Here is a 12632-nt window from a genome sequence, read left to right on the forward strand (position 1 = left end):
CGGACAGGCTAAGGTGGAGCCGGAGTACACGGACAGGCTGAGGTGGAGCTGGAGTAGACGGACAGGCTGAAGTGGAGCAGGAGTATACGGACAGGCTGGGGTGGAGCTGGAGTACAATGACAGGCTAAGTTGGAGCTGGATTACACGGACAGGCCTGGGGTGGAGCTGGAGTACAAGGACAGGCAAAGGTGGAGCTGGAGTACACGGACAGGCAAAGGTGGAGCTGGAGTAGACAGACAGGCTGTGGTGGAGCTGGAGTACACGGACAGGCTAGGGTGGAGCTGGAGTAGACGGACAGGCTATGGTAGAGCTAGAGTACATGGACAGGCTGAGGTGGAGCTGGAGTAGATGGACAGGCTGAGGTGGAGCAGGAGTATACGGACAGGGTGGGGTGGAGCTGGAGTACACGGACAGGCCTGGGGTGGAGCTGGAGTTCACGGACAGGCTAAGGTGGAGCTGGAGTACACGGACAGGCTGAGGTGGAGCTGGAGTAGACGGACAGGCTGAGGTGGAGCTGGAGTACACGGACAGGCCTGGGGTGGAGCTGGAGTACACGGACAGGCTAAGTTGGAGCTGGAGTACACGGACAGGCCTGGGGTGGAGCTGGAGTACACGGACAGGCTAAGGTGGAGCTGGAGTACACGGACAGGCTGAGGTGGAGCTGGAGTAGTCAGACAGGCTAAGATGGAGCTGGAGTACACGGACAGGCTGAGGTGGAGCAGGAGTACACGGACAGGCTGAGGTGGAGAAGGAGTAGACGGACAGGCTGAGGTGGAGCTGGAGTACACGGACAGGCTAGGGTGGAGCTGGAGTACACGGACAGGCTGAGGTGGAGCAGGAGTATACGGACAGGCTGGGGTGGAGCTTGAGTACACGGACAGGCTAAGTTGGAGCTGGAGTACACAGACAGGCCTGGGGTGGAGCTGGAGTACCCGGACAGGCTAAGGTGGAGCTGGAGTACACGGACAGGCTGAGGTGGAGCTGGAGTAGACGGACAGGCTGAGGTGGAGCTGGAGTAGACGGACAGGCTGGGGTGGAGCTGGAGTACACGGACAGGCTAAGTTGGAGCTCGAGTACACGGACAGACCTGGGGTGGAGCTGGAGTACACAGACAGGCAAAGGTGGAGCTGGAGTACACGGACAGGCTGAGATGGAGCTGGAGTAGACGGACAGGCTGTGGTGGAGCTGGAGTAAACGGACAGGCTAAGGTGGAGCTGGAGTACACGGACAGGCTGAGGTGGAGCTGGAGTAGACGGACAGGCTAAGATGGAACTGGAGTACACGGACAGGCTGTGGTGGAGCAGGAGTAGACGGACAGACTGAGGTGGAGCAGGAGTAGACGGACAGGCTGAGGTGGAGTTGGAGTAGACGGACAGGCTAAGGTGGAGCCGGAGTACACGGACAGGCTGAGGTGGAGCTGGAGTAGACGGACAGGCTGAAGTGGAGCAGGAGTAGACGGACAGGCTGAGGTGGAGCAGGAGTATACGGACAGGCTGAGGTAGAGCAGGAGTACAAGGACAGGCTAAGTTGGAGCTGGAGTACACGGACAGGCCTGGGGTGGAGCTGGAGTACACGGACAGGCAAAGGTGGAGCTGGAGTACACGGACAGGCTGAGGTGGAGCTGGAGTAGACGGACAGGCTGAGGTGGAGCTGGAGTAGACGGACAGGCTGGGGTGGAGCTGGGGTACACGGACAGGCTAAGGTGGAGCTGGAGTACACGGAGAGGCTGAGGTGGAGCTGGAGTACACGGACAGGCCTGGGGTGGAGCTGGAGTACACGGACAGGCAAAGGTGGAGCTGGAGTACACGGACAGGCTGAGGTGGAGCTGGAGTACAGGGACAGGCTGAGGTGGAGCAGGAGTATACGGACAGGCTGAGGTGGAGCAGGAGTATACGGACAGGCTGGGGTGGAGCTGGAGTACACGGACAGGCTAAGGTGGAGCTGGAGTACACGGACAGGCTGTGGTGGAGCAGGAGTAGACGGACAGACTGAGGTGGAGCAGGAGTAGACGGACAGGCTGAGGTGGAGCTGGAGTAGACGGACAGGCTAAGGTGGAGCCGGAGTACACGGACAGGCTGAGGTGGAGCTGGAGTAGACGGACAGGCTGAAGTGGAGCAGGAGTAGACGGACAGGCTGAGGTGGAGCTGGAGTAGACAGACAGGCTAAGATGGAGCTGGAGTACACGGACAGGCTAAGTTGGAGCTGGAGTACACGGACAGGCCTGGGGTGGAGCTGGAGTACACAGACAGGCAAAGGTGGAGCTGGAGTAGACGGACAGGCTATGGTAGAGCTAGAGTACACGGACAGGCTGAGGTGGAGCTGGAGTAGATGGACAGGCTGAGGTGGAGCAGGAGTATACGGACAGGGTGGGGTGGAGCTGGAGTACACGGACAGGCCTGGGGTGGAGCTGGAGTTCACGGACAGGCTCAGGTGGAGCTGGAGTACACGGACAGGCTGAGGTGGAGCTGGAGTAGACGGACAGGCTGAGGTGGAGCTGGAGTACACGGACAGGCCTGGGGTGGAGCTGGAGTACACGGACAGGCTAAGTTGGAGCTGGAGTACACGGACAGGCCTGGGGTGGAGCTAGAGTACACGGACAGGCTAAGGTGGAGCTGGAGTACACGGACAGGCTGAGGTGGAGCTGGAGTAGACAGACAGGCTAAGATGGAGCTGGAGTACACGGACAGGCTGAGGTGGAGCAGGAGTAGACGGACAGGCTGAGGTGGAGCTGGAGTAGACGGACAGGCTGGGGTGGAGCTGGAGTACACGGACAGGCTGAGGTAGAGCAGGAGTACAAGGACAGGCTAAGTTGGAGCTGGAGTACACGGACAGGCCTGGTGTGGAGCTGGAGTACACGGACAGGCAAAGGTGGAGCTGGAGTACACGGACAGGCTGAGGTGGAGCTGGAGTAGACGGACAGGCTGAGGTGGAGCTGGAGTAGACGGACAGGCTGGGGTGGAGCTGGAGTACACGGACAGGCTAAGGTGGAGCTGGAGTAGACGGACAGGCAGAGGTGGAGCTGGAGTAGACGGACAGGCAGAGGTGGAGCTGGAGTAGACGGACAGGCTGAGGTGGAGCAGGAGAATACGGACAGGCTGGGGTGGAGCTGGAGTACACAGACAGGCTAAGTTGGAGCTGGAGTACACGGACAGGCCTGGGGTGGAGCTGGAGTACACGGACAGGAAAAGGTGGAGCTGGAGTACACGGACAGGCTGAGGTGGAGCTGGAGTAGACGGACAGGCTGAGGTGGAGTTGGAGTATACGGACAGGCTGGGGTGGAGCTGGAGTACACGGACAGGCTAAGGTGGAGCTGGAGTACACGGACAGGCTGAGGTGGAGCTGGAGTAGACGGACAGGCTGGGGTGGAGCTGGAGTACACGGACAGGCTAAATTGGAGCTGGAGTACACGGACAGGCCTGGGGTGGAGCTGGAGTACACAGACAGGCAAAGGTGGAGCTGGAGTACACGGACAGGCTGAGATGGAGCTGGAGTAGACGGACAGGCTGTGGTGGAGCTGGAGTAAACGGACAGGCTACGGTGGAGCTGGAGTAGACGGACAGGCTAAGGTGGAGCTGGAGTACACGGACAGGCTACGGTGGAGCTGGAGTAGACGGACAGGCTAAGGTGGAGCTGGAGTACACGGACAGGCTGAGGTGGAGCTGGAGTAGGCGGACAGGCCTGGGGTGGAGCTGGAGTACACGGACAGGCAAAGGTGGAGCTGGAGTACACGGACAGGCTGAGGTAGAGCTGGAGTACACGGACAGGCTGAGGTGGAGCTGGAGTAGACGGACAGGCTGGGGTGGAGCTGGAGTACACGTACAGGCTAAGGTGGAGCTGGAGTACACGGACAGGCTGAGGTGGAGCTGGAGTACACGGACAGGCCTGGGGTGGAGCTGGAGTACACGGACAGGCAAAGGTGGAGCTGGAGTACACGGACAGGCTGAGGTAGAGCTGGAGTACACGGACAGGCTGAGGTGGAGCAGGAGTATACGGACAGGCTATGGTGGAGCCGGAGTACACGGACAGGCTGAGGTGGAGCTGGAGTAGACGGACAGGCTGAAGTGGAGCAGGAGTATACGGACAGGCTGGGGTGGAGCTGGAGTACAAGGACAGGCTAAGTTGGAGCTGGATTACACGGACAGGCCTGGGGTGGAGCTGGAGTACAAGGACAGGCAAAGGTGGAGCTGGAGTACACGGACAGGCAAAGGTGGAGCTGGAGTAGACGGACAGGCTGTGGTGGAGGTGGAGTACACGGACAGGCTAGGGTGGAGCTGGAGTAGACGGACAGGCTATGGTAGAGCTAGAGTACACGGACAGGCTGAGGTGGAGCTGGAGTAGATGGACAGGCTGAGGTGGAGCAGGAGTATACGGACAGGGTGGGGTGGAGCTGGAGTACACGGACAGGCCTGGGGTGGAGCTGGAGTTCACGGACAGGCTAAGGTGGAGCTGGAGTACACGGACAGGCTGAGGTGGAGCTGGAGTAGACGGACAGGCTGAGGTGGAGCTGGAGTACACGGACAGGCCTGGGGTGGAGCTGGAGTACACGGACAGGCTAAGTTGGAGCTGGAGTACACGGACAGGCCTGGGGTGGAGCTGGAGTACACGGACAGGCTAAGGTGGAGCTGGAGTACACGGACAGGCTGAGGTGGAGCTGGAGTAGACAGACAGGCTAAGATGGAGCTGGAGTACACGGACAGGCTGAGGTGGAGCAGGAGTACACGGACAGGCTGAGGTGGAGCTGGAGTAGACGGACAGGCTGTGGTGGAGCTGGAGTACACGGACAGGCTGAGGTGGAGCAGGAGTATACGGACAGGCTGAGGTGGAGCAGGAGTATACGGACAGGCTGGGGTGGAGCTTGAGTACACGGACAGGCTAAGTTGGAGCTGGAGTACACAGACAGGCCTGGGGTGGAGCTGGAGTACCCGGACAGGCTAAGGTGGAGCTGGAGTACACGGACAGGCTGAGGTGGAGCTGGAGTAGACGGACAGGCTGAGGTGGAGCTGGAGTAGACGGACAGGCTGGGGTGGAGCTGGAGTACACGGACAGGCTAAGTTGGAGCTGGAGTACACGGACAGGCCTGGGGTGGAGTTGGAGTACACAGACAGGCAAAGGTGGAGCTGGAGTACACGGACAGGCTGAGATGGAGCTGGAGTAGACGGACAGGCTGTGGTGGAGCTGGAGTAAACGGACAGGCTAAGGTGGAGCTGGAGTACACGGACAGGCTGAGGTGGAGCTGGAGTAGAAGGACAGGCTAAGATGGAACTGGAGTACACGGACAGGCTGTGGTGGAGCAGGAGTAGACGGACAGACTGAGGTGGAGCAGGAGTAGACGGACAGGCTGAGGTGGAGCTGGAGTAGACGGACAGGCTAAGGTGGAGCCGGAGTACACGGACAGGCTGAGGTGGAGCTGGAGTAGACGGACAGGCTGAAGTGGAGCAGGAGTAGACGGACAGGCTGAGGTGGAGCAGGAGTATACGGACAGGCTGAGGTAGAGCAGGAGTACAAGGACAGGCTAAGTTGGAGCTGGAGTACACGGACAGGCCTGGGGTGGAGCTGGAGTACACGGACAGGCAAAGGTGGAGCTGGAGTACACGGACAGGCTGAGGTGGAGCTGGAGTAGACGGACAGGCTGAGGTGGAGCTGGAGTAGACGGACAGGCTGGGGTGGAGCTGGGGTACACGGACAGGCTAAGGTGGAGCTGGAGTACACGGAGAGGCTGAGGTGGAGCTGGAGTACACGGACAGGCCTGGGGTGGAGCTGGAGTACACGGACAGGCAAAGGTGGAGCTGGAGTACACGGACAGGCTGAGGTGGAGCTGGAGTACAGGGACAGGCTGAGGTGGAGCAGGAGTATACGGACAGGCTGAGGTGGAGCAGGAGTATACGGACAGGCTGGGGTGGAGCTGGAGTACACGGACAGGCTAAGGTGGAGCTGGAGTACACGGACAGGCTGAGGTGGAGCTGGAGTAGATGGACAGGCTAAGATGGAACTGGAGTACACGGACAGGCTGTGGTGGAGCAGGAGTAGACGGACAGACTGAGGTGGAGCAGGAGTAGACGGACAGGCTGAGGTGGAGCTGGAGTAGACGGACAGGCTAAGGTGGAGCCGGAGTACACGGACAGGCTGAGGTGGAGCTGGAGTAGACGGACAGGCTGAAGTGGAGCAGGAGTATACGGACAGGCTGGGGTGGAGCTGGAGTACAAGGACAGGCTAAGTTGGAGCTGGATTACACGGACAGGCCTGGGGTGGAGCTGGAGTACAAGGACAGGCAAAGGTGGAGCTGGAGTACACGGACAGGCAAAGGTGGAGCTGGAGTAGACGGACAGGCTGTGGTGGAGCTGGAGTACACGGACAGGCTAGGGTGGAGCTGGAGTAGACGGACAGGCTATGGTGGAGCTAGAGTACACGGACAGGCTGAGGTGGAGCTGCAGTAGATGGACAGGCTGAGGTGGAGCAGGAGTATACGGACAGGGTGGGGTGGAGCTGGAGTACACGGACAGGCCTGGGGTGGAGCTGGAGTGCACGGACAGGCTAAGGTGGAGCTGGAGTACACGGACAGGCTGAGGTGGAGCTGGAGTAGACGGACAGGCTGAGGTGGAGCTGGAGTAGACGGACAGGCTGAGGTGGAGCTGGAGTACACGGACAGGCCTGGGGTGGAGCTGGAGTACACGGACAGGCTAAGTTGGAGCTGGAGTACACGGACAGGCCTGGGGTGGAGCTGGAGTACACGGACAGGCTGAGGTGGAGCTGGAGTAGACAGACAGGCTAAGATGGAGCTGGAGTACACGGACAGGCTGAGGTGGAGCAGGAGTACACGGACAGGCTGAGGTGGAGCAGGAGTAGACGGACAGGCTGAGGTGGAGCAGGAGTAGACGGACAGGCTGAGGTGGAGCTGGAGTACACGGACAGGCTAGGGTGGAGCTGGAGTACACGGACAGGCTGAGGTGGAGCAGGAGTATACGGACAGGCTGGGGTGGAGCTTGAGTACACGGACAGGCTAAGTTGGAGCTGGAGTACACAGACAGGCCTGGGGTGGAGCTGGAGTACCCGGACAGGCTAAGGTGGAGCTGGAGTACACGGACAGGCTGAGGTGGAGCTGGAGTAGACGGACAGGCTGAAGTGGAGCTGGAGTAGACGGACAGGCTGGGGTGGAGCTGGAGTACACGGACAGGCTAAGTTGGAGCTGGAGTACACGGACAGGCCTGGGGTGGAGCTGGAGTACACAGACAGGCAAAGGTGGAGCTGGAGTACACGGACAGGCTGAGATGGAGCTGGAGTAGACGGACAGGCTGTGGTGGAGCTGGAGTAAACGGACAGGCTACGGTGGAGCTGGAGTAGACGGACAGGCTAAGGTGGAGCTGGAGTACACGGACAGGCTACGGTGGAGCTGGAGTAGACGGACAGGCTAAGGTGGAGCTGGAGTACACGGACAGGCTGAGGTGGAGCTGGAGTAGGCGGACAGGCTGAGGTGGAGCTGGAGTAGGCGGACAGGCTGAGGTGGAGCAGGAGTATACGGACAGGCTGGGGTGGAGCTGGAGTACACGGACAGGCTAAGATGGAGCTGGAGTACACGGACAGGCTGAGGTGGAGCAGGAGTAGACGGACAGGCTAAGATGGAACTGGAGTACACGGACGGCTGTCGTGGAGCTGGAGTACACGGACAGGCTAAGGTGGAGCTGGAGTAGACGGACAGGCTAAGGTGGAGCTGGAGTAGACGGACAGGCTGAGGTGGAGCTGGAGTAGACGGACAGGCTGAGGTGGAGCAGGAGTATACGGACAGGCTGGGGTGGAGCTGTAGTACACGGACAGGCTAAATTGGAGCTGGAGTACACGGACAGGCCTGGGGTGGAGCTGGAGTACACGGACAGGCCTGGGGTGGAGCTGGAGTACACGGACAGGCTAAGTTGGAGCTGGAGTACACGGACAGGCCTGGGGTGGAGCTGGAGTACACGGACAGGCAAAGGTGGAGCTGGAGTACACGGACAGGCTGAGGTGGAGCTGGAGTACACGGACAGGCTGAGGTGGAGTTGGAGTATACGGACAGGCTGGGGTGGAGCTGGAGTACACGGACAGGCTAAATTGGAGCTGGAGTACACGGACAGGCCTGGGGTGGAGCTGGAGTACACGGAGAGGCCTGGGGTGGAGCTGGAGTACACGGACAGGCTAAGGTGGAGCTGGAGTACACGGACAGGCTGAGGTGGAGCTGGAGTAGACAGACAGGCTAAGATGGAGCTGGAGTAGACAGACAGGCTAAGATGGAGCTGGAGTACACGGACAGGCTGAGGTGGAGCAGGATTACACGGACAGGCTGAGGTGGAGCAGGAGTAGACGGACAGGCTGAGGTGGAGCTGGAGTACACGGACAGGCTAGGGTGGAGCTGGAGTACACGGACAGGCTGAGGTGGAGCAGGAGTATACGGACAGGCTGGGGTGGAGCTTAAGTACACGGACAGGCTAAGTTGGAGCTGGAGTACACGGACAGGCCTGGGGTTGAGCTGGAGTACCCGGACAGGCTAAGGTGGAGCTGGAGTACATGGACAGGCTGAGGTGGAGCTGGAGTAGACGGACAGGCTGAGGTGGAGCAGGAGTATACGGACAGGCTGGGATGGAGCTGGAGTACACGGACAGGCTAAGTTGGAGCTGGAGTACACGGACAGGCCTGGGGTGGAGCTGGAGTAGACGGACAGGCTGTGGTGGAGCTGGAGTACACGGACAGGCTACGGTGGAGCTGGAGTAGATGGACAGGCTAAGGTGGAGCTGGAGTACACGGACAGGCTGAGGTGGAGCTGGAGTAGGCGGACAGGCTGAGGTGGAGCAGGAGTATACGGACATGTTGGGGTGGAGCTGGAGTACACGGACAGGCTGAGGTGGAGCTGGAGTACACGGACAGGCCTGGGGTGGAGCTGGAGTACACAGACAGGCCTGGGGTGGAGCTGGAGTACACGGACAGGCTGAGATGGAGCTGGAGTAGACGGACAGGCTAAGTTGGAGCTGGAGTACACGGACAGGCCTGGGGTGGAGCTGGAGTACACGGACAGGCCTGGGGTGGAGCTGGAGTAGACGGACAGGCTAAGGTGGAGCTGGAGTACACGGACAGGCTGAGGTGGAGCAGGAGTATACGGACAGGCTGAGGTGGAGCAGGAGTATACGGACAGGCTGGGGTGGAGCTGGAGTACACGGGCAGGCTAAGGTGGAGCTGGAGTACACGGGCAGGCTAAGGTGGAGCTGGAGTACACGGACAGGCTGAGGTGGAACAGGAGTAGACGGACAGGCTAAGATGGAACTGGAGTACACGGACGGCTGTGGTGGAGCTGGAGTACACGGACAGGCTGAGGTGGAGCTGGAGTAGACGGACAGGCTGAGGTGGAGCTGGAGTAGACGGACAGGCTGAGGTGGAGCTGGAGTATACGGACAGGCTGAGGTAGAGCAGGAGTACAAGGACAGGCTAAGTTGGAGCTGGAGTACACGGACAGGCCTGGTGTGGAGCTGGAGTACACGGACAGGCAAAGGTGGAGCTGGAGTACACGGACAGGCTGAGGTGGAGCTGGAGTAGACGGACAGGCTGAGGTGGAGCTGGAGTAGACGGACAGGCTGGGGTGGAGCTGGAGTACACGGACAGGCTAAGGTGGAGCTGGAGTAGACGGACAGGCAGAGGTGGAGCTGGAGTAGACGGACAGGCAGAGGTGGAGCTGGAGTAGACGGACAGGCTGAGGTGGAGCAGGAGAATACGGACAGGCTGGGGTGGAGCTGGAGTACACAGACAGGCTAAGTTGGAGCTGGAGTACACGGACAGGCCTGGGGTGGAGCTGGAGTACACGGACAGGAAAAGGTGGAGCTGGAGTACACGGACAGGCTGAGGTGGAGCTGGAGTAGACGGACAGGCTGAGGTGGAGTTGGAGTATACGGACAGGCTGGGGTGGAGCTGGAGTACACGGACAGGCTAAGGTGGAGCTGGAGTACACGGACAGGCTGAGGTGGAGCTGGAGTACACGGACAGGCTAAGTTGGAGCTGGAGTACACGGACAGGCCTGGGGTGGAGCTGGAGTACACGGACAGGCAAAGGTGGAGCTGGAGTACACGGACAGGCTGAGATGGAGCTGGAGTACACGGACAGGCTGTGGTGGAGCTGGAGTAAACGGACAGGCTACGGTGGAGCTGGAGTAGACGGACAGGCTAAGGTGGAGCTGGAGTACACGGACAGGCTACGGTGGAGCTGGAGTAGACGGACAGGCTAAGGTGGAGCTGAAGTACACGGACAGGCTGAGGTGGAGCTGGAGTAGGCTGACAGGCTGAGGTGGAGCTGGAGTAGGCGGACAGGCTGAGGTGGAGCAGGAGTATACGGACAGGCTGGGGTGGAGCTGGAGTACACGGACAGGCTAAGATGGAGCTGGAGTACACGGACAGGCTGAGGTGGAGCAGGAGTAGACGGACAGGCTAAGATGGAACTGAAGTACACGGACGGCTGTGGTGGAGCTGGAGTACACGGACAGGCTAAGGTGGAGCTGGAGTAGACGGACAGGCTAAGGTGGAGCCGGAGTAGACGGACAGGCTGAGGTGGAGCTGGAGTATACGGATAGGCTGGGGTGGAGCTGGAGTACACGGACAGGCTAAGTTGGAGCTGGAGTACACGGACAGGCCTGGGGTGGAGCTGGAGTAGATGGACAGGCTGAGGTGGAGCAGGAGTATACGGACAGGCTGGGGTGGAGCTGGAGTACACAGACAGGCTAAGTTGGAGCTGGAGTACACGGACAGGCCTGGGGTGGAGCTGGAGTACACGGACAGGCAAAGGTGGAGCTGGAGTACACGGACAGGCTGAGGTGGAGCTGGAGTATACGGATAGGCTGGGGTGGAGCTGGAGTACACGGACAGGCTAAGTTGGAGCTGGAGTACACGGACAGGCCTGGGGTGGAGCTGGAGTACACGGACAGGCCTGGGGTGGAGCTGGAGTACACGGACAGGCTAAGGTGGAGCTGGAGTACACGGACAGGCTGAGGTGGTGCTGGAATAGACAGACAGGCTAAAATGGAGCTGGAGTACACGGACAGGCTGAGGTGGAGCAGGAGTAGACGGACAGGCTGAGGTGGAGCTGGAGTACACGGACAGGCTAGGGTGGAGCTGGAGTACACGGACAGGCTGAGGTGGAGCAGGAGTATACGGACAGGCTGGGGTGGAGCTGGAGTACACGGACAGGCTAAGTTGGAGCTGGAGTACACGGACAGGCCTGGGGTGGAGCTGGAGTACCCGGACAGGCTGAGGTGGAGCTGGAGTAGACGGACAGGCTGGGGTGGAGCTGGAGTACACGGACAGGCTAAGTTGGAGCTGGAGTACACGGACAGGCCTGGGGTGGAGCTGGAGTACACGGACAGGCAAAGGTGGAGCTGGAGTACACGGACAGGCTGAGATGGAGCTGGAGTAGACGGACAGGCTGTGGTGGAGCTGGAGTACACGGACAGGCTACGGTGGAGCTGGAGTAGATGGACAGGCTAAGGTGGAGCTGGAGTACACGGACAGGCTGAGGTGGAGCTGGAGTAGGCGGACAGGCTGAGGTGGAGCAGGAGTATACGGACAGGCTGGGATGGAGCTGGAGTACACGGACAGGCTGAGGTGGAGCAGGAGTAGACGGACAGGCTAAGATGGAACTGGAGTACACGGACGGCTGTGGTGGAGCTGGAGTACACGGACAGTCTAAGGTGGAGCTGGAGTACACGGACAGTCTAAGGTGGAGCTGGAGTAGACGGACAGGCTGAGGTGGAGCTGGAGTAGACGGACAGGCTGAGGTGGAGCAGGAGTACACGGACGGCTGTGGTGGAGCTGGAGTACACGGACAGTCTAAGGTGGAGCTGGAGTAGACGGACAGGCTGAGGTGGAGCTGGAGTAGACGGACAGGCTGAGGTGGAGCAGGAGAATACGGACAGGCTGGGGTGGAGCTGGAGTACACAGACAGGCTAAGTTGGAGCTGGAGTACTGTTAAATCTATTGGTCAAGGGACAATCGATATTTGCCCGGCGGTATCGCCTCTTTAACCCACGAATTATTAATCAATGAAGAGGCAGGCACTGGAGACGGGAAGGCAGGAAACAAGGTTTATTCTCTCCGGAGGAGAACACATCAGTTCAGACAGCAGGTATCATCATGAGGTGCTCTACCCACATCTCTGAGGCCTGGCCTCTTATACACAGGTTTATTGCTTTATTACATACAACACATTCTTGGCAAGGCTTTGATATACGGAAAGACATTCTCGGAACCCCCGCTCCCAGCCCGTTCCCACACACATACACAGCAGAAGTCCCCACCCCGGTCACAACAGGTGATGATTATCGCGCAGCTGGACATTCTGCCGATTCACGGAATGTGGGGGGTTTGATCGGATCTCATAGGGAGGGGGCTTTGATCAACTCGAGGGTCCTTCAATGAGGGAAGCTTCCTACTGTACGGGGGGGGGCAATAAACAGTATCCGCAGAGCTTAGGTGGTGGCCTGGGAACGAGGAAGACAAACGGGCACACAGGAAAAAGGGGTTTGCATCAAAGGACCTGGGACCAGGAAAGGAATGAAGGGAAGTGTCGCGCTGGGAACAGGATGGGGTTCTGAGACAGGGCTGCGCTGAAGAGGGGTTTATGACCCAAGGCAT

At 59.9% G+C, this 12632-nt stretch overlaps 1 long non-coding RNA gene across 1 annotated transcript in view; it reads right to left on the bottom strand.

Annotated features, from left to right (window-relative positions):
* Positions 1-12632, bottom strand: part of LOC144814608 (uncharacterized) — a 225680-nt gene that overhangs the window by 61728 nt on the left and 151320 nt on the right. The window lies entirely within an intron of this gene.

Source organism: Lissotriton helveticus, chromosome 1_1, assembly GCF_964261635.1.
Source record: "Lissotriton helveticus chromosome 1_1, aLisHel1.1, whole genome shotgun sequence".
Classification (NCBI taxonomy): Eukaryota; Metazoa; Chordata; class Amphibia; order Caudata; family Salamandridae; genus Lissotriton; species Lissotriton helveticus.